General features: G+C 48.4%; 1 non-coding gene across 1 annotated transcript; it reads right to left on the reverse strand.

The window, feature by feature from the left end:
* Positions 1-19,414: 19,414 nt before the first annotated feature.
* Positions 19,415-19,521, reverse strand: LOC120677122. The gene has a single exon (XR_005676185.1). It is a non-coding gene; the product is annotated as a small nucleolar RNA R71 (small nucleolar RNA).
* Between the last annotated feature and the right edge of the window lie 37 nt (positions 19,522-19,558).

Genomic DNA, 19,558 nt, shown 5'->3' on the forward strand with positions numbered 1-19,558 from the left:
AGGGGAAAGGGATGCGGGGGTTCCCCTGGTGCTGAAGCGTGCAAGAGAAGGGGAAACCGGGGCTCTTCCCCGAGCTTGCCACGGCGGTGGCGAGGTGGCGGCCGCGGAGCACGACCGGGGTAGCGTGGCGAGGGAAAGGGGGCTCCAACGCTGGTGGAGTGGGGCCAGGGGGTTGCGGGGCTGTCGCTGTGGCAGTGGGCAGTGGGAGGTGGCCTCCCGGCCTCGCTGAGCGGCGGCGGCACTGCTCTGTGCCGGTGGCAGAGGAAGCAGAGAGGGAGAGAGGAGGAAGACACAGGCTGGACCTGTTTGCAATTTTAGAAAGGTTTAGGGGTCCTACTGTAAAACAAAAATAACTCCTAAACTAGGGCTCAAATAAAAAAGTGCCCAACATCAAATAAAAAGATCTACAACTTTGATGTTGTGCAAATTTTGATTTGACCAAAGGTTGAAAGGTTATTTTGAAAACATAGAAAGGATTTTGAATTTAATGGACTTTCATCTTTTCCAAAGCAAATTCACCTTAATTTCAGACTGAAAAGTAAAATTTCCTGCCATGTAATGATTACACTAAATTTTACAAAGAAACCCTCCACAAAAGAAATATTCACCCATCTTATTCAAATTAAATTATAGGAAGGTCCTTGCATCAAATCATATTTACACAATTAACCTTATTATTTTTTTAAATAAGACCCTTGTTCAAGCAATTAAGCACATGATGCATAAAATAAATACAGTTCTACTGTGCAGACACCTAGGGTGTCACAGGTTCCCGCCCTCAACAAATATGGGAACGTTGACAACCGCCTTCTGGAGGATAAGTATGACGTTCCCGCCAAAACTCAGCGTGAGTCCCTTCCATGTGGGGTCGGCCGACCCCCTATGGCCGCCTCTGGCCACGGCCTTCGTCTGGGTCTCTGCCTGGTGGGTCCTGATGTCAGATGGTCGGTGTTGGGGCTTGGTTGGTCGGTTTGGTCTAGTTGTGGGCCCTCTTTGTTGGTATGATGCCGTGTTGGATATTCTGTGTAATTGCGTTGCGTCTTTTGTTTGTTTTTGCTCTATTCCGGGTATGGGTGCCTGCAATCCAAGAATCACCAAAACTTGTGGAAATGGTTAGAAATAAGCCCTATAACTACTTTTGGTGTTTGAAAGTTATGAAGAGATGCAGGAGTTGACGGCTTTATTTCTGACTTAAGGACCGTCAACAGTATGCGGATCCCTCGGATATGACGGTGCTCCATGGTTTGACTGGGGTAGACCGCAGGTGATGATAGCCCTGTCGGTCCACCGGGAAGCTGGTTCTCGGTTAGCGTACTCCCCGACATTCGGGTATCGTGTAGGAGTTCATGCAAAGATGAAATGGGGCTGGAAGTTCTCCAGTGCGGGTCATTCTCCCCGATGTCACTAATTTCCCGACACCTGCTACTCTAAGCATGTGGCTAACATAACTTATCTGCTAACATGAATAGTATACTTGGATCTGTGCCTATGCTCCCACTAACCTTAGGTGTGCTTGTTTATTCTTTATTCATGAGAGTTGGTTGTTCTATGTGTGTCACATTACCCCTGATTTATCCTTTATTTATCACTTACCACTGTATAATCAGCAGTCTGCACCTTGTTTCATAATGTCATGGTTATGTAACTAGTAAACATCTTTACACTACCTCGCCATCCCCTTGGGAAAATATAAATAACGATACCCTAAATACTTCCGGGTGAAATGCTACAACGGTATATCCGTGCGCTTGCGGATTTTTCTGTAAACGTTAAGACATACCAACCTAGCATTTCTGGCACTGTTGCTAGGGACGAGCTTAACAACCCCATTCCTAGTGATTGCGTTAAGAAATGCCAACAAGCATTTCTGGCGCCATTGCCGAGGGATGGCACTATGTGTAAAGATTTTACTAAGGACATAAAACCTGGAAATATCAGTAAGAGGTAGCTACTGCTTATATAGGCTAATGTTTTTATTTTTTTTGTTTTCTCCTAATTGGATGAAAACAGGATAGTGTATGTCTAGTTTCTCCTTGCCGACAAACTTCGTTGAAAATCCCGAGAAGCTCGTGAGAAGGGTCTGACCTCGCGTCGTCCCTCCTCCGCTCTCGCAGCCGACAAGGGAGCCAGCTTTTCAAGCACCATCAACAATTACCGAACCCATGGCTGAGAACACTGTTGACGCTCCTTAGCGCCCCCGATTTGTATACCGCAAGCGCACGGTTCGTGTAGCTTTTCCCTTAGAGTATTCCCCCAAGGTTTATCAATCCACGGAACCAAAGAGACAAGAAACAATCTACTAACATAGGAATTCCTTTGTGTTGATGTGGTGTAAAATGAATCTAATTTACTAAAAACGACAAACACCAAAGGTAGCGAGAGAAAGTTAGAGATAACCAATCTAGATCACCTAGATCATGCATATGTTGTAGTTCCAGCTAGATGAAGTGAAGTAAGGTAGATGTGAATCTCAATGAAAAGCCTCTTTAAACCCAAAATCTCCAATCCGATCCCTCGATACTCCACCTACTCTGTGGAGACGGCCTGTCACGACGCCCCCCTTTTGAACGAAATACCCAGAAGCAAGTCGAACCCCCTTTGGTAATTCTGCCATGAACCTCTAGCCACCATGACTACAAGATCATGCTAAGCGATCTATCTCGATAATAGATCTAGGATGAAGCAAACCCAAAGAAAAGAACGAAATCGAAAGAGAGAACATGGTCGCTAAACATTCGGAATCACAAATAACTTCACCATGAATGATTGTACATCACAAGATCACAACCGGGGCTCTACCTTGATCTTGATGATCCTAGCTCCAGAACTCCGACATGGTCTTACTTGCAAGGTTCCCACGTCGGCTAGGGCAAACCCTAGACAACTAGCACAACCCTCAGCTCTCCGAGAGGTGTCCCTCTATCTTCTCTGCTCCTTAGCATCGTCTCCCGAGTTGATCTCTGCGTGAACCTTGGGGAGGGGTCTTTAAATAGCCTTAGGAAACCCTAGGTCAAAGGATAGGATGGAAAATCCTCGAGATTGCACCCCATTAGACGTCGTTATCTTCGAGATTTCTTCGAGGAAAAGGATAGGATGGAAAATCCTTCCTTAAATCTCTCTTTGCTTTGCTTAGCCCCGAAGTATCTTGATCTTATCTTGTGGGCTTTGTCCTTTGGGCTTCATTGGAGGGTGGATGTGCACGAATGGGCCTTTAATCATCATGGCCTTCGGTCCTTTGTTCAGGCTTTGTCCTTTGTCTTTCTTCATGTCATCGCGTGATCGTGGGCCTCATCATTTCGTGCTCCAAAATTGGTCAAAAACCTGCAAAAATGAAGTACCTCCAAAATATATGTGCAAACGCAAAAACGATCAATAATTGGGCCGAGGTTAGGATGGTTAGTGATTTTGATATTAAATTCATGCCATTATCAAAGTTAAACAGGGGATAAAATGGATACTTAATGAGCGCCAACATTCCCCCCATGCTTAAACCTTGCTCGTCCTCGAGTAAGTCTTTGATAAAAATCAGCATTGCCTTTCAGTGTCCAATCCCTGCACTTGATCATACACGAGAAAACTGTAACACCCGGTTTATAAAAGAACATAAACCGAGCAATCATATACGTGCCAGGATCAAGTCACACGTATATACAACAGAATGAACAGTATATCATAGCACATATCACGTAAAAAGACATAATAAAGCGAATACGAATGTTATTTATTACAATAATGACAAAAATGTCTGATACAGCGGAAGCGAAGTACAAAATACGAATAAAGCTCTCCGAAGCTGAAGCAGGGCGCCACAGGGACGTCGACTGGGAGACGAAGCACCTAGAAGTCCTCGTAGTCCTGGTAGCGCTGAGCGAACTCCCTCGCGTCGGCAGGAACTGAGCAGCAGTAGCGTAGCCAAGAGGAAAAAGTAGAGAAGAGGCAAGGGTGAGTACACAACTTGTACTCAACAAGTATAACACAAACTATGAGGCTCTAGGCTGGCTGACTCAACTGCATTAGCTTTTAAGTGTTGGCAAGATTTTATTTAAGCTATTTACTACTAGTTGATGAATTACCATTAACCCAGTTACATAATAATTAATCAAGTTTAATCATGTAACTACTGAGAAACCAAACCAAAACCAAACCACCAAGGTAACCCCAGAAGCACCTCCCTCGTCGGAAGGAGATAACTTCACTAATCAAAAGGAGGATCTGGGCCGCTCATAACCGTGAGCACGGCTAGTATACCAGTTTTACACTCTGCAGAGGTTGCACATCTTTACCCACAAGTCGTGAGCTACGCCAGTTGTTCATCACACTTCCTTAGGTGAGATGACTAGCAAACTCACTACGAGGCCGTTACAAAGGACACATTGGCAAGGTGTAACCGCTAAGGAATCAGGCTCCGCAACGATGGTAACCACCTCGAGGGGGTACAAGACACACAGACCAGCCTCGTAGCCTGGCAACCATTGAAGCTCACCACCCCCCATGCCCCGTCGGTAAGTTACTCCCGAACCAACATGGCCTAATTAGTAAGCCAAGACCGTCCCATTCCAGTCTTGTGGTAGCGCTGTTGTCCCAGGTTGTCGCTCTATGAACCGGTCCTTATGGAGAGTGGCCAACCAAGCACTAAGCACCGTGCTGGCCCCCTAAACCATGTTTCTAACAAAAGCCAATTTTAACGAGACGTGAGCCACTCAAGCCACACAGAGTGCCACTCTCAGAATTAAGTTCAAGTAAACCATTAGTCAAATTAATTAAAAGGACCAGAGTGTGTTATAGCGCAGCCACCTAGCACAACTAACCAAAATGCAACCCAAAGGTATATATAAAGGATATAAAGTGGCTAGGAAATCCTTATAGGCATACAGTATTAAAATGCAGTATGAAATTGTATTTAAAAGTGATGGGTTGTTCATGTTATACTTGCCTTCCTCGTACTGCTCCTGTTGCTGCTCAAAGTGCTCCGAAGACGGCTGCTCCGGGTACGGGTATTGGGGCTCCTCAGATGGATCAACGTCTACTCACGAACACATGGCCAAAACAATGCACCAAAAATAAGCATACAAGCAAACACTAACAAAAACTAAAGAACAGTACATCAATACATAAAAACAGCGCACAAAACTACTCTAGAACTATTCTACGCGTCACAACGATCGCGTGGATATAAAGAACGCTAAAAACGGAGCTAAAACGCATAAACTAGGCCTAAAACAAGTCCTAGGGGCTTATTTGTAAGAAAACTGAAGTTCCAGGGGCTTTTCTGCTAAAACCGAGGACTAAAACGCAATTACTGAAAAGATCCAGGGGCTAACACGCAAAAGGACTAAGCCTGGACGGCGGGTGCTAATTCTAGGAAGATCAGGGGTGTTCTTGCAAAGTTTTGGGCCGATCCGTAATTACTTTTCAAAAGAAAAGGACCGCGGGTTGATATCTAAGAAAGGGAGGGGCTCTTTAACAAAAACACTGACCGAACCGGTACGCACGCACCACGGCCGTCAGATCTGGATCTAAGGGCTCAGGGTGGCTCAGTCCTAGATCTAATCTAGGACGTCCATTCAAGATCGGGCGGCTGGAAGGGTTTGGGCGCGTGGGGGCGGCGGCGGGTCACCGCCGGCGACCCTGCTCGTGGCGGCGGGGCGCTAGGCTCGCCGGACTTGGCCAAACCTGGCCGTCTGGGGGTCAAATCGACCCGAGCTTGGGTCGGTTGGCATCCACGTGGCATGCGCAATCCACTGGAGGCGAAAGCATGGCTCGGCCGGGCTTGGGAGGGGCTCGCCACGGCGAGGGCGGAAGGCGCGGCGGCTCATCGCCGGCGTGCGGCGTCCTAGGCGCTAAAGCGGTCTACGGCCAAGCTATCTAGCGAAAGCAACAAGGGAGGCTCTGGGGGCTCACCGAGGGCGCTGGGAGGTCGAATTACGTAGCGCAGATGACCGGCGGCGAGGATTGGCGGCGGAGCTGAGCGGAGCTCGCGGACGAGGTTGACGCGAGGGCGCTCCGGGTTCCTGGGCGGTGCGGATCGACACGTAGGGCTCCTGTGAGGGGTACATGGGGGTCAGGATGGCCGGGGGTTGCACGGCGGTGAGCAATTGCTCAAATCAGAGAGCTCACCGGCGTGGCGGTCTTCGGCGAAGATCCGGCGGTGCAGGGGTCTCGGCCGGGGTAGGAGGGCTCGGGGGGCCTCCTGGGGCTCAGTTGGCTCTAGCGCGCGGCTCCGGTGGCGCTGGAGCGTGGTGGAGCGCCGTAGCCGCGGCGGCGCAGAGCGGATGCGCGGAGGAGCAAAGGGAGGCGGCGGCTAGGGTTTGTGCTGCGGAATGGGAGGGACGCAGGGGCTCCGCGGGGTCAATTTAAGGGCCGGGCGGGGATCTTGGGGAGGCGCGCCCAGGGAAAGGCCGGCGAGCATCGCGGCGGGGATCGCGGCGTGCGGTTGCGAGAGGAGGGAGAAGGCTCTGACGTGCGGGCCCGGGCGGTCAGTGGGGCGCGGCCGACGCGGAACCGAGAGCGGAGCGGGAGTGCGGGGCAGGCCGGGCCGCGTGACGCGGAGCAGGCCGGGGAGCGGGCTGGGCCGGGGGTGGCACTGCTGGCTGGGCCGTCTCGGGTTGGGCTGCGGGGAAAGGAGAGGGAGGAGTGGGCCGGTGCTGGGTTGACTTGGGCCGGGTTTGGGAAAGAGGTTTGGGCTGGGTCTTGGGTTTGGTTTTGGGTTTTGTTTCCTTTTCTAAATCTAATTCAAACATAGTTTGAATTCAAATTTGAATTTGAATTCAAACCACACTCAATTAAAATTATGCACCAGCATGAATGCAACAAAAATTTAAACCTATGATAAATTTTAATTAATTAAGGAACAATAATTAGATTAAATGCCAACTAAACACAATAAACCTTAGAAAATTTACTAAAGCCAATTAAATTTATTAATAAATACTGAAATTAAAAGTTAGGGTGTTACATACCCTACCCCCTTAAAGAAATCTCGTCCCGAGATTTAGCTGGGCTGGCTAGCAAAGAGATCCGGATATGTCTTCTTCAACTCATCTTCTCGCTCCCAAGTAGCCTCAGCTTCACTGTGGTGACTCCACTGAACTCTGCACATCTTGATGCGCTTGTTTCGAGTAATCCTCTCTAATGTCTCCAGAATCTTCACCGGATGCTCAGTATAAGTCAGATCCTCCTGGACATCGACTCCATCCAGGGGTGCCTGCTCCTCGGGTACTCGCAGACATCTCTTCAGCTGAGATATATGGAAGACATCATGAACTCCTGAGAGACTGAGAGGTAACTCCAGGCGATAAGCAACTTCGCCTTTCCGCTCTAGCACCTTGAATGGCCCCACATACCGAGGTGCTAACTTCCCTTTGACATTAAATCTACGGATTCCTCTCATCGGAGACACCTTCAGATACACATAATCACCGATGCTGAAGGTCAGGTCTCTCCGTTTGCCATCAGCATAGCTCTTCTGCCTGCTCTGTGCAATCCTCAGATTTTCTCGCACAGCCTGAACCATCTGTTCTGCATCATCTATGATCTCAGGGCCAAAGAGCTGCTTCTCACCGATCTGATCCCAATAGAGAGGAGTCCTGCACTTTCTGCCATACAATGCCTCAAAGGGAGACTTCTTCAGACTGGCCTGATAGCTGTTGTTATATGAGAACTCAGCAAATGACAGGCACTTATCCCAACTAGTGCCGTACTGGATGGCACAAGCTCTCAGCATATCCTCCAACACTTGGTTGGTTCTCTCTGTCTGCCCATCTGTCTGAGGGTGATAAGCTGTACTGAAACGCAGCTTCGTATCCAGAGAATCATGGAGCTGCTCCCAGAACCGAGAAGTGAACTGAGACCCTCTGTCAGATATGATCTTCTTCGGTACACCATGCAAGCAGACAATCCGAGAGATGTACAACTCTGCAAGTCTAGCACCGGAGTAAGTAGTGTTCACTGGAATGAAGTGAGCAACCTTCGTCAGACGATCCACTACTACCCAAATGGAGTTGTACCCTTTCTGAGTACGAGGCAATCCAACAATGAAGTCCATAGTGATTTCCTCCCATTTCCACTCTGGAATCTTCAAAGGCTGCAATAGACCTGCTGGCCTCTGATGCTCAGCCTTGACACGCTGACAGGTGTCACAAATAGCCACGTACTCTGCCACTGAACGCTTCATCCCATACCACCAGAAGCGTTCCTTCAGATCATAATACATCTTCGTGCTGCCCGGATGAATAGAGTAAGCTGTATCATGGGCCTCACTCAGAATCAACTTCCGAAGATCCTTCACATCTGGTACACAGATCCGGTTCTTGTACCACAAGGTACCCTGATCATCCTCTCTGAAATGAGGAGCCTTGCCCTTTCTGAGCAACTCACGAATCTCCTGCAGCTTCTCATCATCTTTCTGATGCTGCCTGATCTCTGACTCTAGAGTCGGTACTGCCTCAAATGCTGCACTGGAAGTATGATGCAAGAAGCCCAGACTCAACTGCTCGAACTCCTCGCATAACTCTGGAGGCATCTGGAAAGCCACGGCCATGTTGACATAACTCCTTCTGCTCAGAGCATCTGCTACAACATTGGCCTTGCCCGGATGATAGTGAATCTCCAGATCATAGTCCTTGACCAACTCTAGCCATCTTCTCTGTCGCATGTTCAGCTCATTCTGCGTGAAAATGTACTTGAGGCTCTTGTGATCAGTGTAGATATCACACCGCTGCCCATACAAGTAATGCCTCCAAATCTTCAGAGCATGCACAACTGCGGCTAACTCAAGATCATGAGTAGGATAATTCAGCTCATGCCGACGTAACTGCCGTGAAGCATAAGCTATTACTCTGCCCTCCTGCATCAGAACACACCCAAGACCATCCTTCGAAGCATCACAATACACCGTGAACCTCTTCGTCTGGTCTGGCAGAGTCAAGACTGGCGCCGTAGTCAACCTCTTCTTCAGCTCATCAAAGGCCATCTGACGCTCATCAGTCCATACAAAAGCCACATTCTTCTCTAGCAAAGAAGTCAAAGGCTTCGCGATCTTGGAGAAATTCTCAATGAACCTCCGATAATATCCAGCTAAGCCCAAGAAAGATCTGACTTCCTTCACTGTCTGCGGTGTCTCCCACTCGAGCACATCCTTCACCTTGCTCGGATCAACAGCAATGCCTCCCTGAGAGATAACATGACCGAGGAATGGCACCTCGTCAATCCAGAACTCGCACTTGCTGAACTTGGCATACAACTGATGCTCTCTCAATCTCTGCAACACGAGCCTCAAATGCTCCTCATGCTCTTCTTCTGTCTTGGAGAAGATCAGAATATCATCAATGAAAATCACCACAAAGACATCCAGATAATCCATGAAGACCATGTTCATCAGATGCATGAAAAAAGCCGGGGCATTAGTCAAGCCGAAGGACATGACTGTATACTCATATAGCCCGTACTTGCAGGTGAATGCCGTCTTCGGAATATCCCCAGGACGGATCCTCAGCTGAAAGTAACCCGAACGAAGATCAATCTTCGAGAATATACGAGCACCTCGAAGCAAATCGAAGAGATCCTCAATACGGGGCAGTGGATGCTTGTTCTTGATAGTAACTGCATTCAGCTCCCGATAATCCACACACATCCTCTTCGAGCCATCCTTCTTATCTACCAGCAATAATGGAAAAGCCCAAGGAGAGAAGCTGCGACGGATATAGCCCTTGGCTAGCAACTCATCAATAGTTTTCTTGACCTCTTCATGCTCTATAGGTGCCATGCGGTAGGGCCGCTTTGCAATAGGAGCTGTGCCAGGCAAGAGATCAATACAAAACTCAATGGCGCGTTCAGGCGGCATACCTGGCAGATCATCCGGAAAGACATCCGGGAATTCAGACACCACGCGAATACCGTCCGTGGGTCTAGCCTCCATCTGATGAAGAAATCCCGAAGGCTCTGAAGCACTGACTGTCACCTCTTGGCCATCAGATGCTGTCAGGTGAACTGCTCGATGAGCACAATCAATTCTGACTCCCCACTTGGCAAGAGTATCCATTCCCAAAATCACATCGATACCCTTGGTGTCTAGCACCCTCAGATCAGCACTGAACGTTGCCCCCCTTATGGCTACACTGACTCGGGGGCAAACAATATGGGATCTCAACTCCCCTCCCGGTGAAGAAACTAGCAGACAGTTCTTTAATGCAGTGGTAAAGAAACTATGCTCCTCAACAAATGACTTGGTGATGAAAGAATGAGTAGCACCAGTATCGAAAAGCACTGAAGCTGGATGGGAGTTGACCATGAACGTACCAATAACCACGTTGGGAGCCTCGGCCGCTGACTCGGCCGTCACGTGGTTCACTCTGCCCTGAAGTGGCGCCCTGGGCTGAGCTGGGCAGCCCCTGCTGTCCCGCCTGCGCCTTCCGGGGGCAAGTGTTGGCGTAGTGCCCCGGCTGGCCGCAGTGATAGCAGACGCGAGGAGGTGCTGGAGCCTGCTGTCCGGTAGGAGCTGCCGGACGTGGAGCCTGCGGTGTCGGTGGAGCTGGTAGAGCAGTACGAGCCGGAGGTGCCGGTAACCTCGGGCCCTGACCTGCCTGCTGCTGTCGAGGCGGGTACTGCTGCGGTGGCCTCTGCTGGTACTAGCTGAGGAGGCCGGTGCTGCTGCTGGTACGGCTGAGGCTGCTGGAGTCGTGGACGAGTGTTGCTGCCGGAAGCAACGGGGACAACCTTCCTCTTCTTGTCCTCCATCTCCAAGTGCTTACGCTCAGTGTTGAGCGCACTGTCAACCAGATGGTTGAAGTCGTCGAAGCGGAGGTTGAGCAGCGCGTACTGGAGGTAGTCCTCAAGACCCTCCATGAAGTGCTCCTGCTTCTTGCGGTCATCCGCAACCTCGGCAGGGGCGTAGCGTGCCAGCTGAAGAAAGCGATCACGATACTCCGTGACCGACATAGTCCCCTGAATTCACAAAGACAGATGGATATCGAAAGATTAACTCAAGATTCATAAGGATAGAACAAGGGCATTAGCTCAAAAGAAACCGCTGAATGATTATACTTAGGATTACCTGCTTCAGTGCAAGGAACTCCTTCTGCTTCATCTTCATAACGCCCGCGGGGACGTTGTGGCTGCGGAAGCGCTCCCTGAACTGGAGCCAGGTGAGAGTCTCGCGGTCGTGAACTGGGTGGGACTCCCACCAGTCCAAAGCTGCCCCTCGCAGCTGTCCTGCTGCGTACAAGACGCGCTCACGATCATCGCACTGGGCGATGTCTAGCTGACGCTCCACTGCACGGAGCCAGTCGTCAGCCTGAAGAGGGTCGGACGTGTGAGAGAACGTCGGCGGGTGACCCCTCAGGAACTCAGCACGCCTGTCGCGAGGCTGCGGCGGTGGAGGAGGCGGAGGCTGAGTGTGAGCGTGCTGAAGAGCCTGAACGGTGTTGTTCAGGGTAGCCATCATCTGCATCTGGAGCTGGAAGTACTGCTCCGGAGTCAAAGGCGGAGGCATCGGGATCCCAGTACCCTGGTTGTTCTGACCCTGCTGCTGGCCAGAACCGGAACCGGTGCTCCTGGTGTTCACCATCTGATTTGAACAAAAGATTTCACGAGTAAGGATATTGCAGGAATAAACTCAGATGGATATGATAACTCTTAGCGGAAAAAGACTTAGCCATGATAAAGTAGACAGGATAGAGTTGACTGTTTTACCCCCAACGATCTAACTCATTTTATTAATTAGTTAACTTTAACATCTGAGTGATTTTCTTTAAACAAATCTAAACTACTAAGCTATGCAATCATTCAAAAATCCAAATCAAACATGTAGCATAATAACAAGCAGACAATTTTTTCACAACTTAGCCGAGTTTAGCAATAGACTCGACTAACGCAACGCGTCGCAGAACGTGCTATCGTTTTATTATTAAAGGGTCACCTAGCTAACTCATGGTGGTCAGATGTCTGATTCAGGCCAAAATCTACGAAACTATTCTTCAGAGAGAGAAATCAAGGCAAGAAGGGTAAAAAGTCAAAGAAGTCAAGGGGTATAATAGTAAAATAGTTTCAGCAGTCAAGGATTGGAGAGAAGAAGTCCTAAAACTCGACCAGTTCTATCTAGGCTTCGTCCTACAGTCGATACGGCTCTGATACCACTCTGTAACACCCGGTTTATAAAAGAACATAAACCGAGCAATCATATACGTGCCAGGATCAAGTCACACGTATATACAACAGAATGAACAGTATATCATAGCACATATCACGTAAAAAGACATAATAAAGCGAATACGAATGTTATTTATTACAATAATGACAAAAATGTCTGATACAGCGGAAGCGAAGTACAAAATACGAATAAAGCTCTCCGAAGCTGAAGCAGGGCGCCACAGGGACGTCGACTGGGAGACGAAGCACCTAGAAGTCCTCGTAGTCCTGGTAGCGCTGAGCGAACTCCCTCGCGTCGGCAGGAACTGAGCAGCAGTAGCGTAGCCAAGAGGAAAAAGTAGAGAAGAGGCAAGGGTGAGTACACAACTTGTACTCAACAAGTATAACACAAACTATGAGGCTCTAGGCTGGCTGACTCAACTGCATTAGCTTTTAAGTGTTGGCAAGATTTTATTTAAGCTATTTACTACTAGTTGATGAATTACCATTAACCCAGTTACATAATAATTAATCAAGTTTAATCATGTAACTACTGAGAAACCAAACCAAAACCAAACCACCAAGGTAACCCCAGAAGCACCTCCCTCGTCGGAAGGAGATAACTTCACTAATCAAAAGGAGGATCTGGGCCGCTCATAACCGTGAGCACGGCTAGTATACCAGTTTTACACTCTGCAGAGGTTGCACATCTTTACCCACAAGTCGTGAGCTACGCCAGTTGTTCATCACACTTCCTTAGGTGAGATGACTAGCAAACTCACTACGAGGCCGTTACAAAGGACACATTGGCAAGGTGTAACCGCTAAGGAATCAGGCTCCGCAACGATGGTAACCACCTCGAGGGGGTACAAGACACACAGACCAGCCTCATAGCCTGGCCACCATTGAAGCTCACCACCCCCCATGCCCCGTCGGTAAGTTACTCCCGAACCAACATGGCCTAATTAGTAAGCCAAGACCGTCCCATTCCAGTCTTGTGGTAGCGCTGTTGTCCCAGGTTGTCGCTCTATGAACCGGTCCTTATGGAGAGTGGCCAACCAAGCACTAAGCACCGTGCTGGCCCCCTAAACCATGTTTCTAACAAAAGCCAATTTTAACGAGACGTGAGCCACTCAAGCCACACAGAGTGCCACTCTCAGAATTAAGTTCAAGTAAACCATTAGTCAAATTAATTAAAAGGACCAGAGTGTGTTATAGCGCAGCCACCTAGCACAACTAACCAAAATGCAACCCAAAGGTATATATAAAGGATATAAAGTGGCTAGGAAATCCTTATAGGCATACAGTATTAAAATGCAGTATGAAATTGTATTTAAAAGTGATGGGTTGTTCATGTTATACTTGCCTTCCTCGTACTGCTCCTGCTGCTGCTCAAAGTGCTCCGAAGACGGCTGCTCCGAGTACGGGTACTGGGGCTCCTCAGATGGATCAACGTCTACTCACGAACACATGGCCAAAACAATGCACCAAAAATAAGCATACAAGCAAACACTAACAAAAACTAAAGAACAGTACATCAATACATAAAAACAGCGCACAAAACTACTCTAGAACTATTCTACGCGTCACAACGATCGCGTGGATATAAAGAACGCTAAAAACGGAGCTAAAACGCATAAACTAGGCCTAAAACAAGTCCTAGGGGCTTATTTGTAAGAAAACTGAAGTTCCAGGGGCTTTTCTGCTAAAACCGAGGACTAAAACGCAATTACTGAAAAGATCCAGGGGCTAACACGCAAAAGGACTAAGCCTGGACGGCGGGTGCTAATTCTAGGAAGATCAGGGGTGTTCTTGCAAAGTTTTGGGCCGATCCGTAATTACTTTTCAAAAGAAAAGGACCGCGGGTTGATATCTAAGAAAGGGAGGGGCTCTTTAACAAAAACACTGACCGAACCGGTACGCACGCACCACGGCCGTCAGATCTGGATCTAAGGGCTCAGGGTGGCTCAGTCCTAGATCTAATCTAGGACGTCCATTCAAGATCGGGCGGCTGGAAGGGTTTGGGCGCGTGGGGGCGGCGGCGGGTCACCGCCGGCGACCCTGCTCGTGGCGGCGGGGCGCTAGGCTCGCCGGACTTGGCCAAACCTGGCCGTCCGGGGGTCAAATCGACCCGAGCTTGGGTCGGTTGGCATCCACGTGGCATGCGCAATCCACTGGAGGCGAAAGCATGGCTCGGCCGGGCTTGGGAGGGGCTCGCCACGGCGAGGGCGGAAGGCGCGGCGGCTCATCGCCGGCGTGCGGCGTCCTAGGCGCTAAAGCGGTCTACGGCCAAGCTATCTAGCGAAAGCAACAAGGGAGGCTCTGGGGGCTCACCGAGGGCGCTGGGAGGTCGAATTACGTAGCGCAGATGACCGGCGGCGAGGATTGGCGGCGGAGCTGAGCGGAGCTCGCGGATGAGGTTGACGCGAGGGCGCTCCGGGTTCCTGGGCGGTGCGGATCGACACGTAGGGCTCCTGTGAGGGGTACATGGGGGTCAGGATGGCCGGGGGTTGCACGGCGGTGAGCAATTGCTCAAATCAGAGAGCTCACCGGCGTGGCGGTCTTCGGCGAAGATCCGGCGGTGCAGGGGTCTCGGCCGGGGTAGGAGGGCTCGGGGGGCCTCCTGGGGCTCAGTTGGCTCTAGCGCGCGGCTCCGGTGGCGCTGGAGCGTGGTGGAGCGCCGTAGCCGCGGCGGCGCAGAGCGGATGCGCGGAGGAGCAAAGGGAGGCGGCGGCTAGGGTTTGTGCTGCGGAATGGGAGGGACGCAGGGGCTCCGCGGGGTCAATTTAAGGGCCGGGCGGGGATCTTGGGGAGGCGCGCCCAGGGAAAGGCCGGCGAGCATCGCGGCGGGGATCGCGGCGTGCGGTTGCGAGAGGAGGGAGAAGGCTCTGACGTGCGGGCCCGGGCGGTCAGTGGGGCGCGGCCGACGCGGAACCGAGAGCGGAGCGGGAGTGCGGGGCAGGCCGGGCCGCGTGACGCGGAGCAGGCCGGGGAGCGGGCTGGGCCGGGGGTGGCACTACTGGCTGGGCCGTCTCGGGTTGGGCTGCGGGGAAAGGAGAGGGAGGAGTGGGCCGGTGCTGGGTTGACTTGGGCCGGGTTTGGGAAAGAGGTTTGGGCTGGGTCTTGGGTTTGGTTTTGGGTTTTGTTTCCTTTTCTAAATCTAATTCAAACATAGTTTGAATTCAAATTTGAATTTGAATTCAAACCACACTCAATTAAAATTATGCACCAGCATGAATGCAACAAAAATTTAAACCTATGATAAATTTTAATTAATTAAGGAACAATAATTAGATTAAATGCCAACTAAACACAATAAACCTTAGAAAATTTACTAAAGCCAATTAAATTTATTAATAAATACTGAAATTAAAAGTTAGGGTGTTACAAAAACACAATGCTCCCAAAAATATTTTGTAGTTAATAGTTCAAGTTGTAACCAGCTTTTTCAATGTGGAAGGTAGATACAAGTTAAATGCTTCCCCACAATTATTAAGCACATGCTGTCAAAATTAAACAAGTCTCAGAATTAAGAAAGTAAGTTCCATAAGTAATGCTAAACCAAGATCAATAATTTAAACCTCATTGCAATTTGCTCATGGAAACTCTCAGCTCATCTTGTCTCTCAAACTTGCTAGAACTTTCTCCTTTCTTTCTGTCATATGTATGTGTGTGGCTTTATCTGGAGCTCTGGAAAGGTTAGTCCTAACAAAAGATATTATAATCAAGATATTATCAAAATAAGAAATACTTCTTATGGATTTACCGAGACTCGTCAAAAAGACCATTGGAAAATAATTTCTTTATGGAGAGGGAGAGAATGGAACACACACTTTAGATGGTGGACATGTGCAAATGGCAACGGTTGATCCCAAGGCACAACTGAAGTCCTTGTTATCGGATTGCACAAGGTTGGAATAATTGAGTATAGAATAATCTTCAAAGTACCTAGAGTTTAATGAAGCTAAAGGAACCGAGGAGCTTTTCATCATCATTCATTTTTTTCTTTTCTTTTTTCCTCTTTTTTTTCTTTCTTTTTGCTCCTCAGAACCATTGGCAACACAATGCACTTACTCCACCTCCCCCCATGCTTGATCGTTTGCTTGTCCTCAAGCAATGAAGTGATGATAACTTGATGGAGTGAGTGCACAAAACTATTATCAATTCTCTGGACTCAACTTTGGAATTCAAGGGAGCATCTCCTCGTGAAAGATTGAAGCCAACAGAGGAGTAAAAGGGGTAGGCCGGCCGGCCTACTGCCTGTAGGCCTCCACTTCTTCGGATTTTTCTTCTGCGAACTCTTTGATGCCTCCCAAGCTTATGTTTTACTGAATTTTGCTCTTGATTCCACTGTTTTGCCGTCGAAATAAAAATATATACTCAATATATAGGTTGTGGTCAAGGAGGTGTTTCACAAAAAGATGTTTTTGGTTAAGGCTGGATATCAAGTGATGTTTGCGATGTTCTCGGTATAGAAACTCACAATACATGGATAGAATGGCTAGCAAAAGAGAGGTACGTAAAAATACGGAATGGTCAGCTTCTTAGTCTCGTACCAAAGAAGATAAATCCTGAATTAATTCACCTGAAAATAATTCTTGCTCTATGGTTTGTTATGATATATCATTTAGGCTTGTAGAAGGGTAGAGCAATTGCAAAAGGTGTCATTGACAAGGTTACCTCAAAATTAAATCCAAATTAAATTTTCCTTGACAAGCTTAAGTAAGAGAGCAAGAATAAAAGATATGTGTCTTAATTTATCATAACCTCCACAATTGAATTAGTCGGAATTTAATTAATTTTCAGATCATGTTAGAGAGAGCATTAGTTTATGCATAAACCAAGCACAAGAAAGTAGACAAGGCGGCAACGATCATCATATTTTATCATGGCACAAACTTTCTATCATCATTACTAACCATAACATTAAAGCGTAGGTGATGTATTTATTTATCATAGTGATGAAAACAAAAGAAATCAATTTCACACATGCTGAAAAATAAATAAAACAGAAAATTGCTACGCACACACAAGCTTGCACACATGCTGAAAATAAATGAAAAGAAATAGAAAAATCCAAACCACATGTGCGAGCATTTTATTCATGGTCTTGTCGTCGATCACTCTCCTAGATTGCCTCTTGCGTTGTATCCTTGGTCATAATACTGCTGAAATACTCCTCCATTAAATTGTTCTGGTGGCGCCAGGCCTAGAAGTCACATTTGATATGCAATTCCTGCAGTTCCTTCTTCTAGTTGGCTTGTGTGCCTCCGGATGGCGTCTATGTCTTCCATGTTTCTTCTTGCATAGGCACCCATGATTCTCATTCCTTGTTCCAGTTGAGGGAGGTCAAAAAATTGTGCTCCAAATGACGGGTCGGGCATCACTCCTTGGTATGGTGGGGGTGGGTAGCCGTAGTTGCTAAATGGTGGCGGCGGCGCCGCAGCATGCCCCCATGCTTGATCTTGGTTCCCTTCCCATTGACTTGTCCATCCTTGCAGGTATCCTTGTCCACTTGATGCACCTTGAAATTCATTCCTCCAATAAGCGGAACTTGGCGGTGGAAGGTCTACTTCCAAGTCTTCTTTTTGTGCCGATGCCGATGTTCCTTCAATTAACCTTCCTCTTTTTGATTTCTTCACCTTTTTTCCAATATTTTCAACTCGCCAATCAGTCCTCCCTCTTGCAAATAATTTCAGCCTTTGATCGGGGAGGGAAATATCCATCTCAGAAATAGTGAATCCCTTCTTTTCATCCCCTCCGATATAATGGCCTTGCCTTAAATGTTCAATCCCAATATCTCTTCCCGGGACATAATATTTTTGGATCACTCATAACCCTAGATTCATGGCTCGGGCTATCATTGTGAGATAACACCCCGAACCAACTTCTCCCGTACCGGATGATGCTTCACAAATCCACCTTTTAACCATGATGTAGGTGGGATCAATCACTTGCTTCTTCACCAATGCAGCATACATCCAATTTAATTCTTGGTCGGTGACCTTCGATTCTCTCATCCCACCAAGGAGCAACATGTTCGAAATCGAAAGAGAGAACATGGTCGCTAAACATTCGGAATCACAAATAACTTCACCATGAATGATTGTACATCACAAGATCACAACCAGGGCCCTACCTTGATCTTGATGATCCAAGCTCCAGAACTCTGACGTGGTCTTCCTTGCAAGGTTCCCACGTCGGCTAGGGCAAACCCTAGACAACTAGCACAACCCTCGGCTCTCCGAGAGGTGTCCCTCTATCTTCTCTGCTCCTTAGCATCGTCTCCCGAGTTGATCTCTGCGTGAACCTTGGGGAGGGGTCTTTAAATAGCCTTAGGAAACCCTAGGTCAAAGGGGAGGCTGAACCGCCTCAAAAAGGGGCTGGGCTGGCCGGCCCAATGGACCTAGGCCGGCCGGCCTGGCCCATTTCTTCGCCGCCTCGTGTCCTCCTTTCTCCCCAAGTCTCCTGGAATCTTCTAGAGTTTATGCCTTTCACGATTGCACCCCATTAGACGTCGTTATCTTCGAGATTTCTTCAAGGAAAAGGATAGGATGGAAAATCCTTCCTTAAATCTCTCTTTGCTTTGCTTAGCCCCAAAGTATCTTGATCTTATTTTGTGGGCTTTGTCCTTTGGGCTTCATTTGAGGGTGGATGTGCACGAATGGGCCTTTAATCATCATGGCCTTCGGTCCTTTGTTCGGGCTTTGGCCTTCGTCTTTCTTCGTGTCATCGCGTGATCGTGGGCCTCATCATTTCGTGCTCCAAAATTGGTCAAAAACCTGCAAAAACAAAGTACCTCCAAAATATATGTGCAAACGCGAAAACGACCAATAATTGGGCCGAGGTTAGGATGGTTAGTGATTTTGATATTAAATTCATGCCATTATCAATGTTAAATAGGGGATAAAATGGATACTTAAGGAGCGCCAACAAACACTCTCCGCGACTTCTCCGTCCCCTTAGCTGCCAATGTGGCAACTGGACCCAACGTTGATATTGGGGACGTGAACTTTGAGCTGAAGTCCAGCCTCATAAATATGGTGCAGGCTAGCCCATTCTGTGGCAAGCCAAATGGGGACGTCAATGCCCATCTCCAGAACTTCCTGGAGTTATGCCAGACCATAACCATACGGGGCATTACGGCTGACGCTCTCAGACTCCGCCTGTTTCCTTTCTCTCTCCTGGGGAAAGTGAAATAGTTGTTTTATCAAAAAAGGAAGCCATCAGCACATGAGACAAATGTTCCACGGTGTTCCTCGCAAAATTCTTCCAGTTGGCCAAAACAAATGTCCTACATGGAAAAATTTCAAGTTTCCAACAGACAGGGATGGAATCCATCCCGAAAGCTTGGGAGAGACTCCAAGAATACATACTCGCATGTCCTCATCATGGGATGGACGAGTGGCTCGTACTCCAAAGCTTCTACAATGGG

The sequence above is a fragment of the Panicum virgatum genome, chromosome 5N, assembly GCF_016808335.1.
Source record: "Panicum virgatum strain AP13 chromosome 5N, P.virgatum_v5, whole genome shotgun sequence".
NCBI classification, from domain to species: domain Eukaryota; kingdom Viridiplantae; phylum Streptophyta; class Magnoliopsida; order Poales; family Poaceae; genus Panicum; species Panicum virgatum.